The sequence below is a fragment of the Giraffa tippelskirchi genome, chromosome 1 (assembly GCF_054371585.1).
Source record: "Giraffa tippelskirchi isolate mGirTip1 chromosome 1, T2T-mGirTip1v1.2.pri, whole genome shotgun sequence".
In the NCBI taxonomy this organism is placed as follows: domain Eukaryota; kingdom Metazoa; phylum Chordata; class Mammalia; order Artiodactyla; family Giraffidae; genus Giraffa; species Giraffa tippelskirchi.
In genome coordinates, this window is record NC_137275.1 from 214169529 (window position 1) to 214194203 (window position 24675).

Consider the following 24675-nt stretch of genomic DNA (forward strand, 5'->3'; position numbering starts at 1 on the left):
CATCCATGTTGATGCCTGCCGAGATAGCCCACCTCAGAGAACAGCCAGCTTGTAGACCACTTTGATTCACTGACTCTTTCTTAAATCTTCCTGTCACCTCTTGGGCTACTTAATTCATTTCCCCTCTCGAATTTGCCCCCAACTCCCACCTTGGTCGATACCACGAATGACCCTCTTTCTTGGGCTCACCCAGCTGGCTTTCCTTTTTCATTCCTTGCTTAACTCAGCATGTCGACTTCAATGTGAGACTCTAAAAAGAACATTTCGTTAGAAAATGGAAATCTGAGACAATCAGGAAGAGTAGAAATACATCCCTGTTTATCCTTAGGTCGAAGAATTCACACGAGCAACCAACACAAACTGTTAAGTATTGCCTTAGGAAAGATTTCTACCACTGTGCTTGCCAGGTACAAGAAAAGAAAATTACAATTGATTCTACATTGCTCTCAGAATAACCTCATCATAAATTTTCAAGCACAGAATGAGCCTTTGTGTGAAACCCCGAAGCTTCTATCTGCAAACCCATCTTAATGACAGATTCCCTGTTTGGAGCAAGAATGCGTCATCGCTGGTCTTATGTTTTCAGATAAACACAAAGCTTTGAGGGGGGAAATGCTTAAGTTAAAAGACTAAGGGTTGATCTCCCATGGGAGTTCCTGAAACCCCTCTCAACTGAAACATTTGAAACAAGTCTTGTGACCTGGCCTAAGCGTTGCCATGGCTGACACATTTATAGTGTGTTCTACAAAGATCTATTTGTGATCCACAGACTTGGGTCATGGTTAGCTTAGCTTGCTTTATCTCAGTTAAAAGACTTCTGTTGAAAGAACAAACAAGGAAGTTCATGTAAGTCTAGAATGTATTTTAATAAAGAAGATGTGGTACATATATATAATGGAATTTTCAGTTCAGTTGAGTTCAATCACTCAGTCGTGATCAATCGCTTAGTCGTGACTCTTTGCGACCCCATGGAATGCAGCGTGCCAGGCCTCCCTGTCCATCACCAACTCCCAGAGCTTGCTCAAACTCATGTCCAATCCTTCGAGTGAGTGATGTCATCCAACCATCTCATCCTCTGTTGTACCCTTTTCCTCCCACCTTCAATCTTTCCCAGCATCAGGGTCTTTTCCAGTGAGTCAGTTCTTCACATCAGGTGGCCAAAGTATTGGAGCTTCAGCATCAGTGCTTCCAGTGAATACTCAGGACTGATTTCCTTCAGGATGGACTGGTTGGATCTCCTTGCAGTCCAAGGGACTCTCAAGAGTCTTCTCCAACACCACAGTTCAAAAGCATCAATTCTTTGGCGCTTAGCTTTCTTTATGGTCCAACTCTCACATCCATACGTGACAACTGGAAAAACCATTGTTTTGACTATATGGACCTTTGTCAGTAAAGTAATGTCTCTGCTTTTCAATATGCTGTGTAGGTTGGTCATAGCTTTTCTTCCAAAGAGCAAGCGTCTATTAATTTCATGGCTACAGTCACCATCTGCAGTGATTTTGGAGCCCAAGAAAATAAAGTGTGTCACTGTTTCCATTGTTTCCCCATCTATTTCCCATGAAGTGATGGGACTGGATGCCATGATCTTCGTGTTTTTTTTTTTTAATTTATTTATTTTTTAATTGAAAGATAATGGCTTTACAGAATTTTGTTGTTTTCTGTCAAACCTAAAAATGTGGAATGCTTCACGAATTTGCGTGTCATCCTTGTGCAGGGGCCATACTAATCTTCTCTATATTCCAGTTTAGTATATGTGTTGCCAGAGTGAGCACAGTCTTCATTTTTTGAATGTTGAGTTTTAAGCCAGCTTTTTCACTCTCCTCTTTCACTTTCATCAAGAGGCTCTTTAGTTCCTCTTCACTTTCTGCTATAAGACTGGTGTCATCTGCATATCTGAGGTTATTGATATTTCTCCCGGCAATCTTGATTCCAGCTTGTGCTTCATTCAGTCTGACATTTTGCATGATGTACTCTGCATATAAGTTAAATAAGCAAGGTGACAATATACAGCCTTGATGTGCTCCTTTCCCAACGTGGAACCAGTCCGTTGTTCCATGCCTGGTTCTAACTGGAGTGGAATATTTCTCAGTTACTAGAAAGAGGGCTTCCCTGGTGGCTCAGACGGTAAAGAATCTGTCTGCAATGCAGGAGACCCAGGTTTGATCCCTGGGTTGGGAAGACCTCCTGGAGAAGGGAATGGCTAACCACTCCAATATTTCTGTGTGGAGAATTCCATGGACAGAGGAGCCTGGCAGGCTATAGTCCATGGGGTTGCAAAAAGCTGGACACGACTGAGCTACTAACCTATTAAAAAAGAATGAGATAATGCTATTTGCATGTTGCATGGATGGACCTAGAGATTATCATACTAAATGAAGTAAGTCAGAGGAGAAAAACAAATACCATATGATATCACTTATATGTGGAATCTAAAATACAACACAAATTAAACCTATATATGAAACAAAAATAGACTCCCTGATGTAGAGAACAGATTTTTGCTTGCCACTGGGGATGGAAATGGAGGAGGGAATGATTGGGAGTTTGAGATTCAGTTCAGTTCAGTTCAGTCGCTCAGTCGTGTCCGACTCTTTGCAACCCCATGAACCGCAGCACGCCAGGCCTCCCTGTCCATCACCAACTCCCGCAGTCTACCCAAACTCATGTCCATTGATTCGGTGATGCCATCCAACCATCTCATCCTCTGTCTGGGATTAGCAGATGCAAACTATTATATATAGGAAGGATAAACAAGGTCCTAATGTATAGCCCAGGGAATTATTATATTCAATATTCTGTGATAAACTATAATGGAAAATAATATGAAAAAGAATATGTCTATAACTGAGTCACTTTACTGTACAGCAGCAGCAGAAATTAACACAGCATTGTAAATCAACTATATTTCAATAAAATTATTTTTTTTTTAAAGAACGTATTTTAGATACCAGCTCCAAGGATAGAACTAAAGGGCAAATAATATTAAGTTTTCACAGTTCCTCCAGGGACTCAGGTTCACAACCAGACATCAGTTCAGTTCAGTCGCTCAGTCGTGTCCGACTCTCTGCGACCCCATGAATTGCAGCATGCCAGGCCTCTCTGTCCATCACCAACTTCCGGAGTCTACCCAAACCCATGTCCATCGAGTCGGTGATGCCATCCAACCATCTCATCCTCTGTCGTCCCCTTCTCCTCCCGCCCCCAATCCTACCCAGCATTAGGGTCTTTTCCAATGAGTCAACCCTTCGCATGAGGTGCCCAAAGTATTGGAGTTTCAGCTTCAACATCAGACCTTCCAATGAACACCCAGGACTGATCTCTTTTAGGATGGATTGATTGGATCTCCTTGCAGTCCAAGGGACTCTCAAGAGTCTTCTCCAACACCACAGTTCAAAAGCATCAATTCTTCGGCGCTCAGCTTTCTTCACCGTCCAACTCTCACATCCATACATGACCACTGGAAAAACCATAGCCTTGACTAGACGTACTTTTGTTGGCAAAGTAATGTCTCTGCTTTTAAATATGCTATCTAGGTTGGCCATAACCTTCCTTCCAAGGAGTAAGCGTCTTTTAATTTCATGGCTGCAATCACCATCAGCAGTGATTTTGGAGCCCAAAAAAATAAAGTCTGACACTGTTTCCACTGTTTCCCCATCTATTTCCCATGAAGTGATGGGACCAGATGCCATGATCTTAGTTTTCTGAATGTTGAGCTTTAAGCCAACTTTTTCACTCTCCTCTTTCACCTTCATCAAGAGGCTCTTTATTTAGTTCTTCTTCACTTTCTGCCATAAGGGTGGTGTCATCTGCATATCTGAGGTTATTGATATTTCTCCTGGCAATCTTGATTCCAGCTTGTGTTTCTTCCAGCCCAGTGTTTCTCATGATGTACTCTGCATAGAACTTAAATAAGCAGGGTGACAATATACAGCCTTGACGTACTCCTTTTCCTATTTGGAACCAGTCTGTTGTTCCATGTGCAGTTCTAACTGTTGCTTCCTGACCTGCATACAGGTTTCTCAAGAGGCAGGTCAGATGGTCTGGTATTCCCATCTCTTTCAGAATTTTCCACAGTTTATTGTGATCCACACAGTCAAAGGCTTTGGCATAGTCAATAAAGCAGAAATAGATGTTTTTCTGGAACTCTCTTGCTTTTTCGATGATCCAGCGGATATTGGCAATTTGATCTCTGGTTCCTCTGCCTTTTCTAAAACCAGCTTGAACATCTGGAAGTTCACGGTTCACGTATTGCTGAAGCCTGGCTTGGAGAATTTTGAGCATTACTTTACTAGCATGTGAGATGAGTGCAATTGTGTGGTAGTTTGAGCATTCATCACTTCTATATAAAAATTTCCCTTAAAAGTCTTTTCTCTGTGTAGGTTCTGAAAACAATTTGGGGGGGGTACTATATTTCTTAAATGTAACTAGCAAATATATTATACAGATGTAGTCACTTTTTTCTGAAGGGTAAATTGATTGCTACTTAGCATAAACTTTTAACTGTCCTATTGTTCTGTCAGGATGTTTATATAGCTTCATGTATCTCTCCACAAAATACATATTAATTACAGAGGGAACAGAGTAAATACCAAGTGGAGGAACCTGGCAGACACCACCATAGTCACAAATTAAAATTTAACACCATCAGTAATTAGACAAGCTTACATTAATCACCGTCCAATGAAATGAGCAAGAGAATAACACAGCATCACTTCTGTGATATTCCTACAGAAACCAGTAATTTGGATCTAACCATGAGAAAATATCAGATAGTCCCAAATTGGAGAGCATCCAACAAGATAACTGGCTTGTAATTTTTTTTAAGCATCAAGATTATGAAAAACCAAGAAAGTGCCCCGAATTGAAGGAGACTAAAGAAACATGAGAATTAATGCCACATGGGACCCTAGATTGAACCATTTTGTTGGTAACAATATCATTGAGATAACTGTTAAAGTTTAGATGGTGGGATTCTGTCAGTGTTAATTCCATGATTTGGAAGCTGTACTGTGGCTAGGTAGGTTAAAAAAAAAAAAAGTCCTTATTTTTAGGAAATGTATACTGAAGTATTAGGAATAATGAGCCTTAGGTTTACAATTGGCTCCAGTGGTTTAGAAGAAAATTATACACACATGCGTTCTAATCATGTCTTAAGGTAAAAGACATTATTGTGGGAGATGAACTGGAAGGATAGCTCTTTCATACGGGGACAGTTATTTCTGCTGTCAGTTTCACAATCTTGAGAAAATTCTAGGTGAGGCTCGGAGTGCCAGTGTTTTCACGCACCGATCCGGTAGTCTGTCCCCGCTTTCCTGAGATTTGAGTGGAAAGTAATTTCAAATATGTTATGAAATTTACTAGTGTGAAATTGCTGCTGTAAAAAGTATTTAATCTGTTTAGGGCTTAGAGGTCTTATCTTCAGATTCCTCTGACATGAAGTATTAAGCCTGTACATAGAAGTGTTTGAAGACTAAATTAGATGTGTATGTGATTCGTATAAGCTTATAATTTACCTATAATACTTGTTTTCCTGATTATCAAAATACTACTATAAAAACTGTAGATACACAAGAAGTATAAAACAATAAGAAGAAAATAAAGTTCAAATAGAATATCACCACTCAGAAACCACAGGCCACTGGTAATATTTAGGCTTATTTATTTCTAAGATATATATTTTTAAACTGTACCCATTCTTGAGATGTCCTCCTGAATATATAGTTTTTACTACAAATTCAAAAATATTAAATACCAAAAACATTAGTTTTATATCCTAGTGTTTTTATTCATTTTAGCATAAGCAATTTCTCATTAACAAAATTTCAGACATTTTAAAAATTTAATTTTTTAATTGAAGGATAATTGCTTTACAGAATTTTGTTGTTTCCTGTCAAACCTCAGAGGTTTGTCAGACATTTTTTAAGCTTTTCATTTTAACATAATTTTCAGGTTAGAAAAGAGTTGCAAGACTAGTATAAAGAATTTTCATGTTGGTTTCACCAGTTGTTAACATTTCTCCTAGTTACTTTCTCTTCATATTCATGTATATGTGAATTTACATATATAATGTATTGTTATACATATTTGGGAGTTTGTGGCTCAGACGGTAAAGAATCTGCCTCTCTATGGAGATCTGGGTTTGATCCCTGGGTCAGGAAGATCCCTTGGAGAAGAAAATGGGAACCCACTCCAGTATTCTTGCCTAGAGAATTCCATGGACAGATGAGCGTGGTGGCTACAGTCCATGGGGTTGCAAAGAGTCAGACACGACTGAGTGACTATTTTTTTATACATATTTAGATATTATTTTTAATACTCCTTTTTCTGAACCATTTAAAAACAAGTTACAGATCTCATGCTCTTTTATGTTATTTTATATAATCAAAATAAAGTTTGAAAATTCAGGAAATTTGATATTGATACAGTACTAATATATAAACTCTATTTTCATATATTGTCGATTTTTCTCCAAAATGCCCTTTATAGCAATATTTTTTTAACCTCAAAACCAGGATCCAATTAAGGATCATTTAGATGTAGTGTCGCCTTAGCCTCTTTTCATCAGGAAAAGTTTTTCAGCCCTTCTCTTGACATTGACATTTGTGAAGAGTACAGGCAGTCTCCCCTACACATGGTCATAGTAGCTACAAAACATTCTGTTGAAATTTATTTAGATAATGATTTATGTTGGGTGGTTTGGTGGCTTCCAGATGTTTGCCTTTATAAATAATATTGTAGTGAACAGCCTTATACTTAAAGCTTTTGTAAGCATTCCTGATTATTTTTGTCTAATGAAATCCTGGAAATGAAAATGCTGGGTAAATTACCCTCTAATAAAAAACAAACAAACTGGTTTCTTTTTTTAAAAAAAGAAAAGAAAACGCTGGGTAAATTGGTTTGGGTATGACAACGTGTTTCCAAATTGCTTTTCAGAAGAGTGAAAAGGGCAATAAAAAAGCCACACAGGTACCTATGGAATATATTTTATGTTGTTACTATTTTTTAAGTTTTCTGTTACATTTCTGTTAGATGGGCTGTGTTACGTAAAAATGCAAGGTCCTAAATTATGGGCACATGTTTAGAAGTATAGAGAAGGCAGGGTCACCAAAGCTGCTTCTGGGTGTGTAGGCAGGCCAGTTGTTCTGGGTTACTTGTTCATTTGAAGTTGATCCTGGCTTCTATTGAGGTAAGATACCTGTATCTTTGTTGGGGCTCCCTTTCACTGCCTGTATAGATAAAGCTTGAATGTTTATTGTATGGGCAGTTCTTAACATTTAGCACATGAGTGAGGCGAAGAATCCGCCTGCAGTGTGGGAGACCTGGGTCTGATCCTGGGTTGGGAAGATCCCCTGGCGAAGGGAAATATTCCACCCCAGTGTTCTGGCCTGGAGAATTCCATGAGCTGTACAGTGCATGGGGTCGCAACGAGTCGGAACGTCTGAGCGACTTTCACTTGAACTTTCAGGGCAGTCATACAGATGGTATGATGGCATTTGTCTCAGAAATGATGCTAGTAGACCTTTGTTCTATGAAGTGGATAGATTTGGTGGCGAGCCCTCAGTTAGAGTTTTGAGAAAGAGTGCTCTTGGTAATTAACAACATAAACTCTGGAGTCTGACTCTTGGGTTTGAATCTTAGCTTACTACTTACTGTGTGACAATGGGCAATCCCTTAACCTCTCTGAGCCTTGATTCCTTTGTCTGTAAAAGGGGGATCATAGTGGTACCCATCTAATAGGGTAGTTGTGAAGTCTAGATGAAATAACACATAGAAAGCTCCTAGCGGGGCTCATTCTAAGCCTGAATTCAGTGTTCATATTATGTTTATTGTGACCCTACATTCACCTTCAGGCTGTGCTATGCAGTGCAAAATCACTTTCACATCTTGTGAGGTTGGTAAGGCAGGTATTAATTCTTCCCTTAGATGGGAAATCCCAGGCTCAGAAATGGAGCTGTGAGCTGCCAAGGCTGTGTGTGCGAGGCTGGGAGGACATCTCTGTTCTCTGACTCGCAGGTCAGGGCTCTGGTTCCTGAGATCCGCTGCCTGTTTCATAACTATACCCAGAAGTCCAAACGTGTTTGGGCAAATGTTGAATCAACCCCAGGATATGTCTTGATATAGACCAGGCACCAGCAAACATTTCTGTAAAGAGCAGGCAGTAAATATTTTAGGCTTTGTTGGCCATGTGATCCATGTTGCAATTTCAGACCTCTGCTCTGCCTTTAGAACTTGAAAACTGCCACAGACAATATGTAAATAAAAGGGCGTGGCTTTCTTCCAACAAAATGGCATTTACAAGAACCCATGGCAGCCAGATTTGGTTTCTGCATGGGCTGTTTTTTTCTTAATCAACCCCTAATTTAGACAGTCAGTATACTTCTGGAGATGGTGGTGGGGGAAGAGGATTTCATTATGTTGGGCACACAAGAATCTTTTTTGAATCCCCGGATATCTTGAGAAAGGCACCAGTGAGTTAGGCCTGGCACTTAGTAGGTGTGATCATGCATGCGTGCATACGTGCTAAGTTGCTTCAGTTGTGTCTGACTCGTTTTAGATCCCATGGACTGTAGCCCACCAGGCCCCTCTGTCCATGGGATTCTCCAGGCAAGAATACTGGTGTGGGTTGCCATGCCCTCCTCTAGGGGCCAGGGATAGAACCTGAGTCTCTTATGTCTCCTCCATTGGCATGTGAGATCTTTACCACTAGGGCCACCACTGCTTGGCAAATACAATGAGAATTTCTTCTATCGGTCCATATTTTCCTGTGGAGAATTTTTCTAAAGTTATATATTCCTATATTTTAAAAAAAGATCATGGTATATTTAGCATCTGTGAATTTTTAATTTTGTTTTTGTAGCATGTCATTCTGAAATGACATAAAAAGCAGATTGGAGTTCTTATCTGCAAATTTATGCAAAAAATATTTTTAGATAGTCATAGTATTAGATATCAGTTGGCTATTTGATTTTCATTCTCCTGCAGTGACGGTGATTTTTAATAAAAACTTTCCTTGGGGATTTAGACTGCTTTTGTTTTAATTAGAAGGCTATCTCCTTTGCACTCTTACATTATTGTTGACTCAAATAATTTAAAAAATAAGGGCTGAGGACACATTTGTTCTTTCAAAAGTAAACTACTCTGTAACGGAGATAAGAACCAGCCTGTGGATACACATGGGGTTTGCTTCAAGTATATTTCTTGCGGTGTGGAAAATGGTAGTGGCGGCCTCTTGACCCTCAGGCCAGTACGTTTATTTGTATTTGATCCATGAAAGCAACCCCATATGACAACTAGTTTTAGGAAATGTGCGTACTTAATTTGAAATATTTCCCTGGGCAGTCCAACCGTGGCTGAATAAAGAGGTTTGTTTTAAAATCAGTGCTTTGTTGCCTTCAATAATTATTCTTTATCAGCCTGCCAAGAATTATTATTTCCCATTTGTAGAATTTGATAAAGTCTCACAGAAGCTCCTGGCTGGGGTCAACATTTCATCTGAAAGGCAGCAAATAATACCTTTCTGTTGTACAGCAGGGAGTGAAAACATGTATTTTTAAAATTTTATTTTTGGCCAGGCAACTTGTGGGATGTTAGTTCCCTGACCGGGGGTTAAACCCGTGCCCCTGCAGTGGAAGCTTAAAGTCCTAACCACTGGACTGCCAGGAAATTCCTCTATGTAGCTTATTTTAATCTTCAAACTGAGATGTTAGGTTAATCGCCACTTTTGGTTTTCCCACGAGGAATCGTATGGAAAAGACTTGGAGAGAATCATTGTGATCCGGCCGATGAATGGACAGAACTGTCCTGCTCCATTTTAGGGGGATGCATAGCACCGCACTGTGATGTCCCTCTGTACTTGTTGCCTACGGGGAGAGAGGGGTGGCGACTTGGATCGGGAGGTTGACGTTCCCTATCTCAAAAAGTACCTTTCTTCTCCTCTTCATCATTCAGTTTCATGAACCTAACATTCTGAAAGCTACCATATACAAGGCACTGTGCTAGGCAGCCCTGGGGATATAAACATGTAATTCATCACTAGTGTTAACCTGCTGCGTCCCAGAAGGGAGACCAGTGGTAGTCACTGGCATACTGGCAGGCAAGGTCTTCGGTGGCTTCTGTTTTTAGAAAAGAAAAAAACAGTTGAGGGGGTGTGGGGAAGTCATATAATCCATCAGTTTTCATTTTTACATTTTATACCATTAGGAAAAGATTCTATAGAAGTTGTCAAGAAGATTGACAGTGTTGGATAATCAAAATCATAGAGATGTGACGTTAGCTAGGGTAAGAGATGGGAGCACAGTATAGCCTGTCTGCTTAGCACACACAGTGGTTATGATTGGACGTGGGAAGCATGTATTTAGAGCACTGACTTCCCAGTCATTTTTCTGATCCCTCTGTCTGCAAAAGCTGTGCCCACTGGTAACTTAGAAAGAATCGCATAGGCTGAATATTGAAAGTATTTTGAGCTCAGGAAACCAGTAAACAGAAAGTTCAAGAGTCTGTGGTTGTGTTATTTTGTATCTTTCCAGAGATGAAATGGAAGGTACATTAAAAAAAGAAGTGAATGCAACCTACTGTATAGCACAAGGAATTATACTCAATATTTTATAATAACTTATAAGGGAAAAGAATCTGAAAACTTTTATATTTCTATATATACCTGAATCACTGTGCTGTATGCCTGAAACTAACAGGACTTTGCAGTAAAAGTGCAGAGACCTAACCACTGAACTGCCAGGGAATTCTTCTACTACAACACTGTAACTCAATTATATTCAGTTTTTAAAAGGGACTAAAATTTAAAAAATAACTGAAAAATAAAGTGAATGCAGTAAGTAGAAGGAAATACTGCTTCAACCTGGTCACGTGCAGAAAGTGCTTTGGGAGTGTTGCAGAAAGGCTGTGGACCTTTTAATAAACAAGAAAAGGTGATTCTTGTGACACTATTTGCTTACTTTTCCAAAGTCTTCTAGAAGATATCTGTTTTGGAAAATCAACCACACTAGCTTAGGTTGAAGGTTTTCCTCTTGATGGAAAGTAATGAAGCCCATGATATTTTTCTCCAGGGAAGCATTGATTACTTGCATGAGGGCATTTCATCGAGAATTACTGTCATTTGCATTTGGAGGTTCACATTGTTAAGAAGAGAAACTTTGGAAAGGCAAGGGTGGACTAGAATTGTGGCTTGTATGTTGCCTGTAATCATATATTCCTTTTCTTAGGAATCTGTTTTTCTTAGTGGATTATGTTCTTAAAATAGCACTCACCACATTTACTACCTGGCTTGGCGGGGCACAGCATTTGTTTACAGTTTGGGCTTATGGTCTGTGGAGATGAGCCTTTTCACAGACAATCCCAGGACTGGAAGGGCTCTGAAAGGTCAGCTAGGCCAGTCCCAGCATCCCCTTCCCAAGTGGTCTTTTTGCCAACAACTAGAGCCTGATTTTCCGGTGGTCGTCCAGGCTTTATTTGGACAGTGCCCAGGTGACAGAAAATCCTCCCCTGTATGAACTGGAAGCTCACACTGGCTTCTCTTCTTGTGCTTCATCATTGTTGGGAGTTTCACCGAGTCTGTGCAGTTCAGATATTAGAGATCTGAAGGGGCGTTTTCATGCTTGCACTACCTCCAACCCACCCAGCCTTCTCATTTGGTAGCTAAAGCCCTTGGCCACCAACCTTAACCTTCTTAATATATGGAATCAAGAAAGGAACATGTGTCCTACTCCAGAACATCACTTCTCTGGCTCTTGGTTTTACACTTTTGTTAATACAGCCGAAGGTAATGTCTTAATGTGGGAGGATCAGACTCTAAAGGGAGAAGCATTGTGTGGTAAATAAAGGTCACCCCTGGAATCACCAATGAAGTACAATCTATAGAAGAAACACAAGGTTTTGTGTCTATAGCCCTTACAAGAATTCTTATTATCCTAAGGTTTGAAACTACTGATCTGCTCTAAAGAATGGAATTGTTAAAAAAAAAAACAAAACTTATCTGCAAAAGACTTCTGCATAATGAGAGGGGATTGAACTCATGCATCTCCCTTTGCTCCCAACCAAACAAAACCTTTCAAAGGGAGGTTTTATTGTATTTTTACTTTATTGTGGTAAAACATGTGCAACATCAAATTTCCCATTTTAACCATTTTGAAGTGTACAGTTTAATAGTAAGTACATTCTCATTGTTACACAAGCATCACTACCATCCTTTTCTAGAACTTTCTCATCTTTTCAAAGTGAAGCTCTGTATCCATTATATTCAGACTCCCCATCCCTCTCTCCCTGCAGCCCCTGGCAACCATCAGCTCCTTTCCGTCTCCTATGAGTTTGACTCCTCCAAGTCCCTCGTGTGAGTGGAATCGCTGGTGTGTGTCCTTTTGTGACTGGCTTCTTTCACTTTAGGCAGTTTTTGTGAAGGCATAAATCCACGGGCATGAGGACAACAGGAAAGGAAACAGTAGGAATCGAGTTTTGGGCACCAAGCTGAGGGAGACGTGTAGTTAGAATAGGAGGGCTGGTCCGTTTTGAGAAGGTCTAAGCATTCCTGAATCTGTTGCGTCTTTCATATGTTGTTTGGCTCTCAGCCTTCCCCAGTGACAGCTTAGGATCCTGTCAGGCCTGCAAAGTTTTGTGTTTTTGTTTTTTTATTACTTATGTGTCTGCTTTCTGTCCTCCCAAAGTTTTATTTAAGAATTCATTGGTGGCAAAGAGAAGATCCTATAGTCTTCCAGGGGTAAAAAAAAAAAAACAAAAAATTGATCACATGCAAAGATCAGGGGTGGGTCTTCACATCTCAACAGCAATGCTGGCAGTTAGAAGGCTGTGGAGCACTGCCTTCAATAGTCTGGAGGAAAATTAAAGCTAGAACTTTCTATCCAGCCAAACTCTTAATCAAGTGTGAGGGTAGAATAGTGACATTGTCAGACATACAAGTTTTTCAGGAACCAGCTGGAGGGAGGTGGTTCACTGAAATAAAAGAGTAAACCAGGAGAGAAAACCACAAGTGAAGCAGGAAATAGGAGATCCGGCATGAAAGAGACAAAGGAAGTTTCTAGAAGCTGTCTGTGGGAAATTGCAGCTCTGCTCCCAAAATGTGTCAGCAGACTCAAGAAGTGATTTCTTTCCCAAGGTGGAATTAATAGAATATCTGATAAAGATATGGTTAACATTTGGGGCTTGAAGTACTGAGAAATATATAGAATACTAAGTAAGGGGGGCAAAGGATTATTATCAGTTTTGGAGAAAACAGTAAGATATTCAGAAAAGTCATCATACTTTACCAAATGGTTCACCTGAAAGTAGTGTTATGTAATCATAATAATATTGATCTTTAAATTTTCAGTATAATTATACTGGAAGGTCAGGCTTTCCTGATGGCTTAAATGGTAAAGAATCCACCTGCCAATGCAGGAGACTCAGGAGATGTCTTGGGAAGATCCCCTGGAGAAGGGAATGGCAGCCCACTCCCATATTCTCACCTGTAAAATCCCATGGACAGAGGAGCCTGGCAGAATGCAGTCCATGGGGTCACAAAGAATCAGACATGACTGATCAACTGAGCACATACTGACTGGGAAAATAGGGACGTGGGAAAGGTTCACTTGTACGGTGAGGACATACATCCTTATTTTTCCATATCGGAAAGTCAATAAATAGTGCCAGCAACTGAGACACTGTAAAGAAACAATCTAAAATTGTTACTGAAAATTATCTAAAAGAAGTTAAAACATTTACTTCTTGGGAAGAAGAATTAGAGGGAAGTGGAGGGATGGAGTTAAGGCATTGAGTTAAGATCCATAGAACTTTTAGGCACTTTAAATCATGTGCTTACATAACTGTAATAAAATAGTGACTAAAATTATAGTGAGTACGCAGAAAGGTACTAGAGGATATGCTCCAGTAAAACAAGGGAGCAAATTAAAAAAGTGGGCAGCATACAGAAAACAAGGGATCCTGCAAAGTGAACTCTAGCCATCAACCAGGCAAGAGAGGAGCAGGAGGTTGAAGGGCCGTGGAACACAGTGAAGTGGATACATTTCCTGATCCACTCAACTGTTTAGCAAATGCTTTTGGGAGGCTTTACGGAACTGAAATTGTAGGAAGAGTTTCATATTTCACATGACATGACTCTAGTCATGTGAAGACTGAGGAAGGATTAACCAAAATTTGTGAAGTAAATAAAAATATCGGGAGAACAAGCACAAGGGAAGTCAATGGATAATGTTTGAAACTGATAAATAAGCAACCTAAGGGATGGGAGATGGGAGGGAAGTTCAAGAGGGAAGGGGCATATGTATACCTATGGCTGATGCATGGTAATGTATAGCAGAGACCAACACAATATTGTAAAGCAATTATCCTCCAATTGAAAATTAAATATAAAACAGCAACGTAAGATAAACATATAGAAAAATTTGGCAAATAACATAAGTTCAGTTCAGTTCAGTCGCTTAGTCGTGTCCAACTCTTTGCGACCCCATGAACTGCAGCACGCCAGGCCTCCCTGTCCATCACCAACTCCCAGAGTCCACCCAAACCCATGTCCATTCAGTCAGATCCATCCAACCATCCCATCCTCTGTCGTCCCCTTCTCCTCCTGCCCTCAATCTTTCCCAGCATCAGGGTCTTTTCCAGTGAGTCAGCTCTTCACATCAGGTGGCCAAAGTATTGGAGTTTCAGCTTCAACATCAGTCCTTCAGTGAATACCCAGGACTGATCTCCTTTAGGATGGGCTGGTTGGATCTCCTTGCAGTCCAAGGGACTCTCAAGAGTCTTCTCCAACACCACAGTTGAAAAGCATCAATTCTTCGGCTCTCAGCTTTCTTTATAGTCCAACTCTCACATCCATACATGCTGCTGCTGCTGCTAAGTCGCTTCAGTCATGTCCAACTCTGTGTGACCCTATAGACGGCAGCTCACCAGGTTCCCCTGCCCCTGGGATTCTCCAGGCAAGAACACTGGAGTGGGTGGCCATTTCCTTCTCTAATGCATGAAAGTGAAAAGTGAAAGTGAAGTCGCTCAGTTGTGTCCGACTATTAGCGACCCCATGGACTGTGCAGCCTACCAGACTCCTCCATCCATGGGATTTTCCAGGCAAGAGTACTGGAGTGGGTTGACATTACCTTCTCCAATCCATACATGACTACTGGAAAAACTAGAGCCTTGACTAGACTGACCTTTTTTGACAAAGTAATGTCTCTGCTTTTTAATATGCTGTCTAGGTTGATCATAACTTTCCTTCCAAGGAGTGTCTTTTAATTTCATGGCTGCAATCGCCATCTGCAGTGATTTTGGAGCCCCCCAAAATAAAAGTCTGACACTGTTTCCACTGTTTCCCCATCTATTTGCCATGAAGTGATGGGACCAGATGCCATGATCTTAGTTTTCTGAATGTTGAGCTTTAGGCCAACTTTTTCACTCTCCTCTTTCACTTTCATTATAACATAAGAAATAACTCTAAAGAGTTGACAATCATACAAGACTAAGGGACGAGAGGCAGTGAATCAACTTTTTGAACAATTTAACCCTTCTATTGCCATTTGATTTTTAAAAACCATGTGCCTGCTCTGTGCCTTTTTATCTAATGAAGATTAAAATTATTTAAAAATAGCAAAAAGGAAAGCAATCACTACGTAGCTGTGTGGGCAGTATAAAGGATTTTTAGTCTTGTTAAGAGGTGCGTTTATTATTGTGACTGTTGAAGGAGATCGTGTTGGAAGAGTACCTAGCACACAGTCAGCTCTCAATAAGTAGATTTATTTATCTAAGTAGATGAATTTGCACCTGAAGCAACCAGTCGCACTTAGAGACCGTCCCTTGCAAAGCTGCAGAGAGTAACTTGGCCATTTCTTGACCTTCCAAGATGGTGTTTCTTGCTGGGTGGATTATCCCTGTCGTACCATGGTCACCAGGCCCGTGACCCCTGTAGATGTGTGTGTTTGCGTGCACATGCATTAGGCTGTAAAGTCAGTCCAAAGACTGTCACTGCATCACCCTGTCTTGGCAGCCTGTCTTTTGGCCCACTTGACACTATCAGGCTTCTGGACACACTGGCAGTATTTTCCATACCCTGTTCTACATAGTGTATGTCTCAAGTGTCACACTCCTTTCCAGTTCCTTCGCTACCGATACATCTCTAGGATCATGAAGATCATTAAAGAGCAGACAGTCATTTCACCCTTCTTCTTAAAGTCTCTTGCCCATTGTCCTAAGAATAAAACCCAATCTTTGGCATTCAAGGCCTGTATGATCTGTGATGTCATCCTCCACCCATTTCTCTAGTCTTATTTCTTGTTACCCTTTACACACCAGTAAAACCAGTGTTTACAGTTCTGTATGAATAGTTTGCCATTGCACACCTAAGTATCTTGGCTCTTGCTATTCTTCCTGCCTGGAATAGCCATTCCCCAGTAACCTGTTACATCTATCCCCTAACCCATACCAGTATGGCACCCCTAACTCTATCTCCCTTCGAGATTTAGATTAATCAGATCTTCTTCCAGGAAGCCTTCCCTGACTACCCCAGACTGAGTGAAGTATCTCCTTTCCTTTTGTGCTTTCATCCAAGCCCCCCTCATGGAGTCTCAGAGGTAATGCATCACCTTAGTATCGCTGATGTGTCCTTCTCTTCCAGAGGAGGTGAGCACCCACAGGATGGGGGATCCTGTCTGTCTTGATCAGTACCCTGTGCTCAATAACTGACACAGCTCATTCCCACAAGGACTGGAACTAATGGTGTGGGTCTTCAGGGTTGCAGCCATTTCGTCAGAGGTGGCTCTTCTCCTCCATGGGAGGAGCTTCCTGTCTGTTCTTGAAGGATCCCAAGGCTGTGGCCTCCCATGTCTCCAACCTTGTGATCCTGGTTGGAGGCTCCTTTACCTCCTTATCATTTGAATGCACCGCTGGCTTCTCTGGATGATCTGTGGAACATGGTTCCATAGGCCAAAGTTCTGATGAAGCAATTCACAGTTCACTCACCAAGATAGGTGGACTTCCTTCTTTTTCCATTCCCTCAAGGAAGGAAGCACCTGGGCCAGTGCATTAATTCATTCATTGATTGACTCAGCACATATTTACAAAGTGTCCACTCTCCCCATTCTGGGTAGTTCTGGAGAGGCAGTAGAGAATCAGAGAGGCAAGGTTTCTGCCCTTAGGGACCTTGCATTCTAAGGAGGGACTCAAACAATACAAAGCAAACAGGCAGAATCATTTCAGGTGTTAATAAGTGCTGAGAAGAGAAGAAAAGGGAGTGTGGGGTGATCAGGGGAGGGCCCCCGGGGTGATCAGGGGAGGGCCCCCCAGCCTTTGGGCTGAGGTCAGAATCATGAAAAGAACTTGCTCAAGTGAAGAGCTATAGCTGCGCAGTCTTATCTGATTGCCACTGACCACACATAGCTATTCAAATTTGCATTTAAGTTAATTAAATGACATTAAAGGTCAGTTCCTTAGTCACACTGGCCACATTTCAGTAGTCAATAGCCAGAATATGGCTAGTGGCTACCATATTGGACAGAGCGGATATAGAACTTTTCCATCATTGCAGAAACATTTTATTGGGAAGAGCTGAGCTGGAGCAAGAACATTCAGGTGAAAGGGACTGTTAGAGTCTTAGAAGGAAGGAGAATTGAGATCCTGGAGTAGGACCACCATGGGCTGGGCATGGCATCGAACTAGCCCATCTCTGAGTCTTCCCCTCCCCCCAGCCAGCTTAAATGTGTTGATATAACATTATTCAAACAAGCCCCTCAAATCAGTGAACCTGTGATGTCTGAGGAAAAAGGGAAAAGAGATTACTGGCAGAAGAGGGTGTGTATCTGTTTCAAAGAATTGCCTCTTTTAATTTCACTTGTTGAAATTGGAGCTGAAGTCAAGACAGGATTTGTCCGATAGAATTTTTAAAGGAGAATGAAAATGATCTTAGAGATATTATAAAGCAGGTAAAACTGCTTGAGAAAAAGACCTATTGAAGAATAGAGCAAGGTATTGACAGGTGAATGGATACAGAAGTTGTGGTACATGTATACAATGGAATATTACTCAGGCATAAAAAGGAACAATTTTGAGTCAGTTTGTTGAGGTGAATGAAACTAGAGCCTCTTATACTAAGTGAAGTAAGTCAGAAAGAGAAAAACAAATATCGTATGTTAACACATATATGGAATCTGGAAAGATGATACTGATGAACCTATTTGCAGGGCAGGTATAGAGACTCAGACATAGAGAACAGACTTGTGGACACAGCTCAGGAAGGAGAGGGTGGGATAAATTGAGAGAGTAGCACTGAAACATGTATTTCACCATATGTAAACTAGATAGCTAGTGGAAAATTGGTGTTTAACACAGGGAGCTTAACCTCGTGCTCTGTGACAACCTGGGGGGGGGGAGGTTCAAGAGGGAGGGGACACATATATACTTATGGCTGATTCATATTGTTGTATGGCAGAAACCAACACAACACTGTAAAGAAATTATCTTCCAATTAGAAAAAGAATAGGGCAAGAATATAGCAAGTCCTGACTCGGCGAGAAATACTGGATGACTCTGGTGGCCAGTGGGTGAGGGGCTGCCCCTTGGCCTTAGAAGCAGGGAGTTAGCCACTCTAACTGAGGCTGAGGATATAACTTCCCATGTCGTTCTCCCAAATCTCTTAAAAACAGGATGACCGTATTTTTCTGTTTGTTGTTTATTTTTAATCTTCCTTAATAGTAGTTCTCAGTAAAAGTAGGATTTCTTAAATTTTTATTGTGTTTTTTTCAATACCAAAAGCATTTTGTATTGGGGTATAGCTGATTAAAATGTAGGATTTTTGACTCTCGTGTCTTAGTTGGCAAGAATTATATTCCTGTCCCATTAACAGGAGCATCTGTGTCTTGACTTCATTTTGTCTCACTTTTCACGAAGGGCTTGTCCCTTTTTGTGCCTGCCACTTTGCTAAACGGGTTTTCTTCCTCTCTTTGTGAAGGTTCCTTTGTTTGAATTAATAGAGTTACTTGTCTTGACTGTAAACAAGTGTCCAGGGGCTCTTCTTACTGTGCAGAGCCAGTGGCTTTGCAGGAGACAAACCGTCTTAAAGGTCACTTTCTGGTGTCCGTATTATAAAATAAATCATCAGAATTCAAAACACCAAAACAAAACAGTGGAACTATCCCCTGCCTCTCCAGGGCACTGTTATCCCATTACCTTTGAATGCAACTCACAGCTCGAATTTGCCCAATCATAATTGATCTGATAAAGTGTAATCCGATAATTAGTAGCTGTGTACAAATAAATACACTCCTGTTTCATTTGCCCTTGAAGGCTCTAACACGGTTCCAAACGGTATCTTTGAACTGGAGAAGTCAGGCCGGTTCACAATGCAGTGTGTACGCTTCTTCTGGGGCAGTGTCTACCAGGTACGTGTACACTCAGGTTGCCAGCTCCGTGCTGCTTCACCTGAAATGCTGTGACCTTGCAGAGGGCTGTGTCCTTACGTCGGACGTCCGACTGAGGACAGGGAAACCGGGGTGAAGCTTTAGAAGCAGCTGGTTCCCAAGATCAGGCCACAGCTGAGGGAGAGTCAAGGTCATGATTGCCACCTGGATGTTCTTCTCTCTCTTTACGGTAGGTCTCCTGGGTTGCTTGCTTTGACTGTGGGATTCTGCTGGGTGCCCGCCCAGGGACCTTTAGGGCCTCAAACTCACAAAGGCACATTTCCTGTTATTCTTTAGGAAAATTACCTTTCTGAACTCCAGGCACTGGAGTCATCCAGAAAGAAAAAGGCACATCTCTGATGTTTCAGACACTGGAAAGTTCTAAATAGCTGAAGGTGTGTTTCTCTGGGCGACTTTTCTTTAAGAAAACCAAATCAGAACAGATGCAAAATGCTATTTGGTGTCAAGTTCCAATTCTGCTGTGAATTATTTCTCTTTCTCTCGTAATTACTGTAACACCTTAGGACTTTCCATTTATATAGCACTTTTCTTGTTAGGGAGGCACGCTTAAGTGGGAACGTTCTCTGGGCTTTTAACCTGATGATTTAATGCTATAATTAGTTCTAAACTAGTTAGTAATGATTGCGGATGCATTGCCAGAAAGCTAAGAATACAGATCATGAGCTTTGGATACATAAAAGCGATACAGGCCCAGCTTTCAAATCTGATCCAATTATTTGCCACTGACCTTGAACCTGTTGGCAAGGTAGGTCAACATAGGGGTCAAGTGAAAGAATACACTTTAGGATTTGAAAACTTAGGGTTTGAAAACTATTAAAGGAGCTTCTTTTCAGAACCGCTTCTGGCGAGGCATCCTGTCCCCTGCAGGGCTTGGGGGTACAGTGTTTGTATTTGTGTGCTGCTCCTAGTCCAAGTCAAAAAGTGGAGGGAAATATCTGTATATCACCTCTAGTGAGAATGAAGTAAAGAGAGGAAGCATGGAATTACACACAAGTTCACAAAGATCAGGTATTGTCCGTGATTAATACAGACTTAAAAATATCCTCTTAACTCTAGAGAGATGACTTCATTTTCAGAACTCTTTCAAATTCATGTGAGCTGATTTATAAAGTAATGTGTGTGATCCTTGTGGTTTTTCTGATCCTGGACAGTTTTGTGTTGTTTATATATATATATTTATATATATATAGTTTAAGATTCATTCACTTTTTATTTACACACAGTAAAAACTCTATTTTTGCTGAATCGTTGATTTTGGACAAATGCATACAGTTGCAGACAAGCTACAGAACAGTTCAGTCATCTCTATATTTTGTTTTGAATTTCTATTGGTGTGTTTTGGTATTGAGTTTACTCTTACTTCTGAAGATGGAGCCAAACCATTTTGTAACAAATAACACAGCTGTATCTGACACTTTCCAGGCTTAAGGTTGAGTGAGGTATTAGAAGCAAGGTCTCATTTCCTGATTCTTTCCTAAAAGAGTTATAAATAGGAAAATTGCACTATCTAATTAGTTGCTTCTTCCTGTTATAATGAATGGATTAGAATATCATGATGAATTATACAATATATTAAAAATAACTGAAATTTATAAGTACTGTAATTAGTAAAAGTAATATAGTAAAAATGAAAAAAGTTCATGTTTTTTGCAGTTCAGGTTTTTGTTTTAATGTAAATTGAGTTCTGTGTGTGTGTGTGTGTGTGTGTTTAAGGGAAGTGAAATGCTGCTAGAAGCCAAGGACTGCGTAACTCAGACTGGCTTATGAAGGGGGTCAAAAGCTCAGGCCACTGAAAAGTTCAAGGATGGGTTTCAGGCAGGGCAGAATCCAGGGTTTCAGATGACATCATCAATGTCCTGCCATCCCCATTCAGCTGTGTTTTCCTGTGTTGTTGGCTCTATTCTTGGCAGGCTCTTTTCCTTGTGGTATCAAGATGACAGCAGCTCCAGGCTTTTATCCCATTTTCTCAATTCTTTTCAGTCCCAACCAGTCTCAGGATGGAGTCTGTTTGGCTCTGATTGGTTCTCTTAACCAATGGCTCCAGAGGGAGGATGTGGGGGGGAAGACAGAGTGTTCTATTGGCCAGGCTTGGGTCACACACACTCTTGGAGCCAAAGGGATGTCAGCTCCTCTGGACCATAGGGCAGAAGAAGGTAGTGGCAGAAGGTGTGGTTCTTTAAGGGGAATCATGGGGCGGACAAGGGCTTCCCAGGTGGCTCCTGCCAATGCAGGATATGCTGGAGACACCAGTTCAGTCCCTGGGTCTGGAAGACCCCCTGGAGGAGAAAGTGGCAATCCGCTCCAGTATTCTTGCTGGGACAATCCCATGGACAGAGGAGCTTGGCAGGCTACAGTCCATGGAGTCACCAAGAGTCAGATATGACTGAGCAACTGAGTGTGTGCACGCGCGCACTCACACACACACACACACACACACACAAGGGGCAGACAAATCAAGACAACACATGTATGTAATGAAACTTCCATAAAAAACCACAAAGACAGGGTTCTCAGAGTTTCTGGGTTGGTGAACGCATGGAGATTCAGAGGAGTAGTCACTTGGAGACAGCATGGAAGCACCTTGCCCTTTCCTGTGCATCTCTGCCATCTGCCTGTTCCCAAGTTAGATCGTTTTATAACAAATACAGTAATCTAGGGAGTAGTTACATTTCCTGGGTTCTTTAAGCTGCCTTAGCAAGCTAATTGAGCACAAAGGTGGGGGGTCGTGGAATCTTGGATCCATAGCTGGTTGGTCAAAAACACAGGTAATAGTCTGGGCTTGCAGTTGGCATTTGAAATGGAGCAGGGACTGTCTTATAGGACTGAACCCTTAACATGTGGACCTGATGCTATCTCCAGGTAGATGGTGTCAGAACTGAATTGCAGGATGTCCAGCTGGTGTCCTAGAATTGCTTGTTGGTGGGGGAAGGTGGTGGTGGAAGAGCCCTCTGCTCCCCACTCAAATACACACACATTGGAATTGGTGAGCAGAACTTTTTTTTTTTAAAGTAATATGTCCTCTGGCTAGGAATGATTTAGAAATGAACTAACTGTTTAGATTGACTGTCACAGATTGAGAATCTGAGAAAATCCACTAAACACCACATCCTTGAATGGTGGACACCTAGCATCTCAGTCGGTAAAGCGTCCACCTGCAACGCAGGAGACCTGGGTTTGTTTCCTGGGTCGGGAGGATCCCATGGAGAAGGAAATGGCAACCCACTCCAGTGTTTTTGCCTGGAGAATCCCATGGACAGAGGAGCTTGCCAGGCTACAGTCTGTGAGGTCGCAAGAGTCGGACACAGCTGAGTGACTAAGCACATGTATGTGCACAGCATAGATTAGATGTTCAATAAATATGTGTTGAATAAATGCAATCCTTGTGCTTTAGTTGATGGTTGTGGGGGAAATTACTCGATAGACCTCTTCCAAGTCTGTGCATTTTTGCACAGATGACTTTCAAATCTTATCAAGAGCTGCCTCTGTCTTATGCTAAGTAGACATGGGTCTGGGGCCATTTCAATGTTACTGTTAATGACCTGGAATATAATGCCAGTGTTCACCTCTGTGGGATGAAAAGTAAAATCTGTGAATTTGTATAGAATCTCTGTGGACATAAAGCTTTTGGAGAAATATAGCTGGATGAATTTTTATTTCTGCAAATGAGATCATTTTGTGAATTCTTGAAATGATAGCTCTGATGTGGTTTGGACCCTGAGATGTCAGAGACCTGGGTAGGCATGCATCATAAACTGCTATGGCATTAACTTTAAAGCCATTCTACTGCATATGTGGTCTGTTTGGCAGACGTCTGTGAAGTTGCCCCTCTGAGCTGGAATATACTAGATGCTAGAGATACAAAGATGGCTAAGACAGAATCTCAGCTTCTGAGAGTCTTACCATCTAATTTTTAAAAAAAAAAAATTGTGGTAAAATATACAGAACATAAAATCTCATCATTTAAACCACCTGTTAGTGCAAAACTCAGTAGTGTTAGTACATTCACAATGTTATGCAACCATCACCACCATCTTTCCAAACCTTTTTAATCATCCCAAACAAAATCAAAGAATAATTGTCCTTTTCTGCCTGGCTCCTTCTATATAGCAAAATGTTTTCAAATTTGCCGTATTGTAGCATGTTTTAGAATTAAATTCCATGGACAGAGGAGCCTGGAGGGCTGTGGGGTCAAAAAGAGTCAGATATGACTGAGCATGCACGCATGCATTGGAGTTTCATAACTTTTTGTGATTGAATAATACTTGTGTGTGTGTGTGTATACCACATTTTGTTTATCCAGTCACCTTTTGATGGACACTTGGGATATTTCTACCTTTTGGCTATTGTGAATAGTGCTGCTATGAACATTAATGTACAAATAACAGTTTGGGTTCCCTTTCAATTCTTTTGGGTAACATGGATTACTGCCCAGTTTTATATCTTGCCTGCCCACATCTGGCCAAGATTTCTGCTGATGTTTACTTCTGACAATTACACTTTTTCCTACCATATGTGTGGGGATCTGAATTGATGAACTTCAATAGGAAAGCAGAGAAATCAGAAAGGAACAGTTCTGAGAACAGAAATAGTGAATCTTTAGTGTTCTGACTGCTGGCTGTTTATAAACATCATTGTAAGGTAGCAGCTCCGCTTTTCCCTGGAACTTGTACTGAGGGGCAAAGAGATGTCAGGAAGCCTCATAACATCTTCCCAGAGACTTCTCTGAAAGCCATTGTAAATGGAGGACATTGTCTAAGTGGGTCATCCCAAATAGATGATGCAGGATGGAAACCTAGTTATTAAATCCTGCAGACTTAGAGGACTCTGGCAGTCTTTCTTTGCACAGACTTGCTAGCTCTGAGTTCCGTTGGGGGAGAATCCCACGAGGAGGCCTGCTTTGAACTCCAGCTGCTTGTGTTTGGGTTGGTGGCATGCCTTAGAAGCAGAAAGGAGCCAGCTCTCCCTTCAGCCACCCCAGGCTTTCCGGCTGAGTTTCCTTTTCACCCTGGGATTTCACATGGACCCTGAGCTCTGAAAGCAGATCACATATGGCCAGCCGTCACGCACAAGAATAGCCCTTTGTTCGGGAGAAGTTTCACAAAGCAAATGGGAGAGGGGGAAGAAAACCTTTTTTTAAGCATGAAAATACATTACTGTAATTCTTCCCTTCCATCACTCCCTCCCTGTTTTGTGCTATTTACTGACATCAGGACGTTTGCTTTTTTCCTGGGGCTGAATCACAGCAGTTAGC

At 41.2% G+C, this 24675-nt stretch overlaps 1 protein-coding gene and 1 non-coding gene across 27 annotated transcripts in view; one reads left to right on the top strand and one right to left on the bottom strand.

The window, feature by feature from the left end:
* PALM2AKAP2 (PALM2 and AKAP2 fusion) overlaps nt 1–24675 on the top strand; it is a 473479-nt gene that overhangs the window by 377129 nt on the left and 71675 nt on the right. The window lies entirely within an intron of this gene.
* Nucleotides 1670–1772, bottom strand: LOC145521658 (U6 spliceosomal RNA). The gene has a single exon (XR_014065566.1). It is a non-coding gene; the product is annotated as a U6 spliceosomal RNA (small nuclear RNA).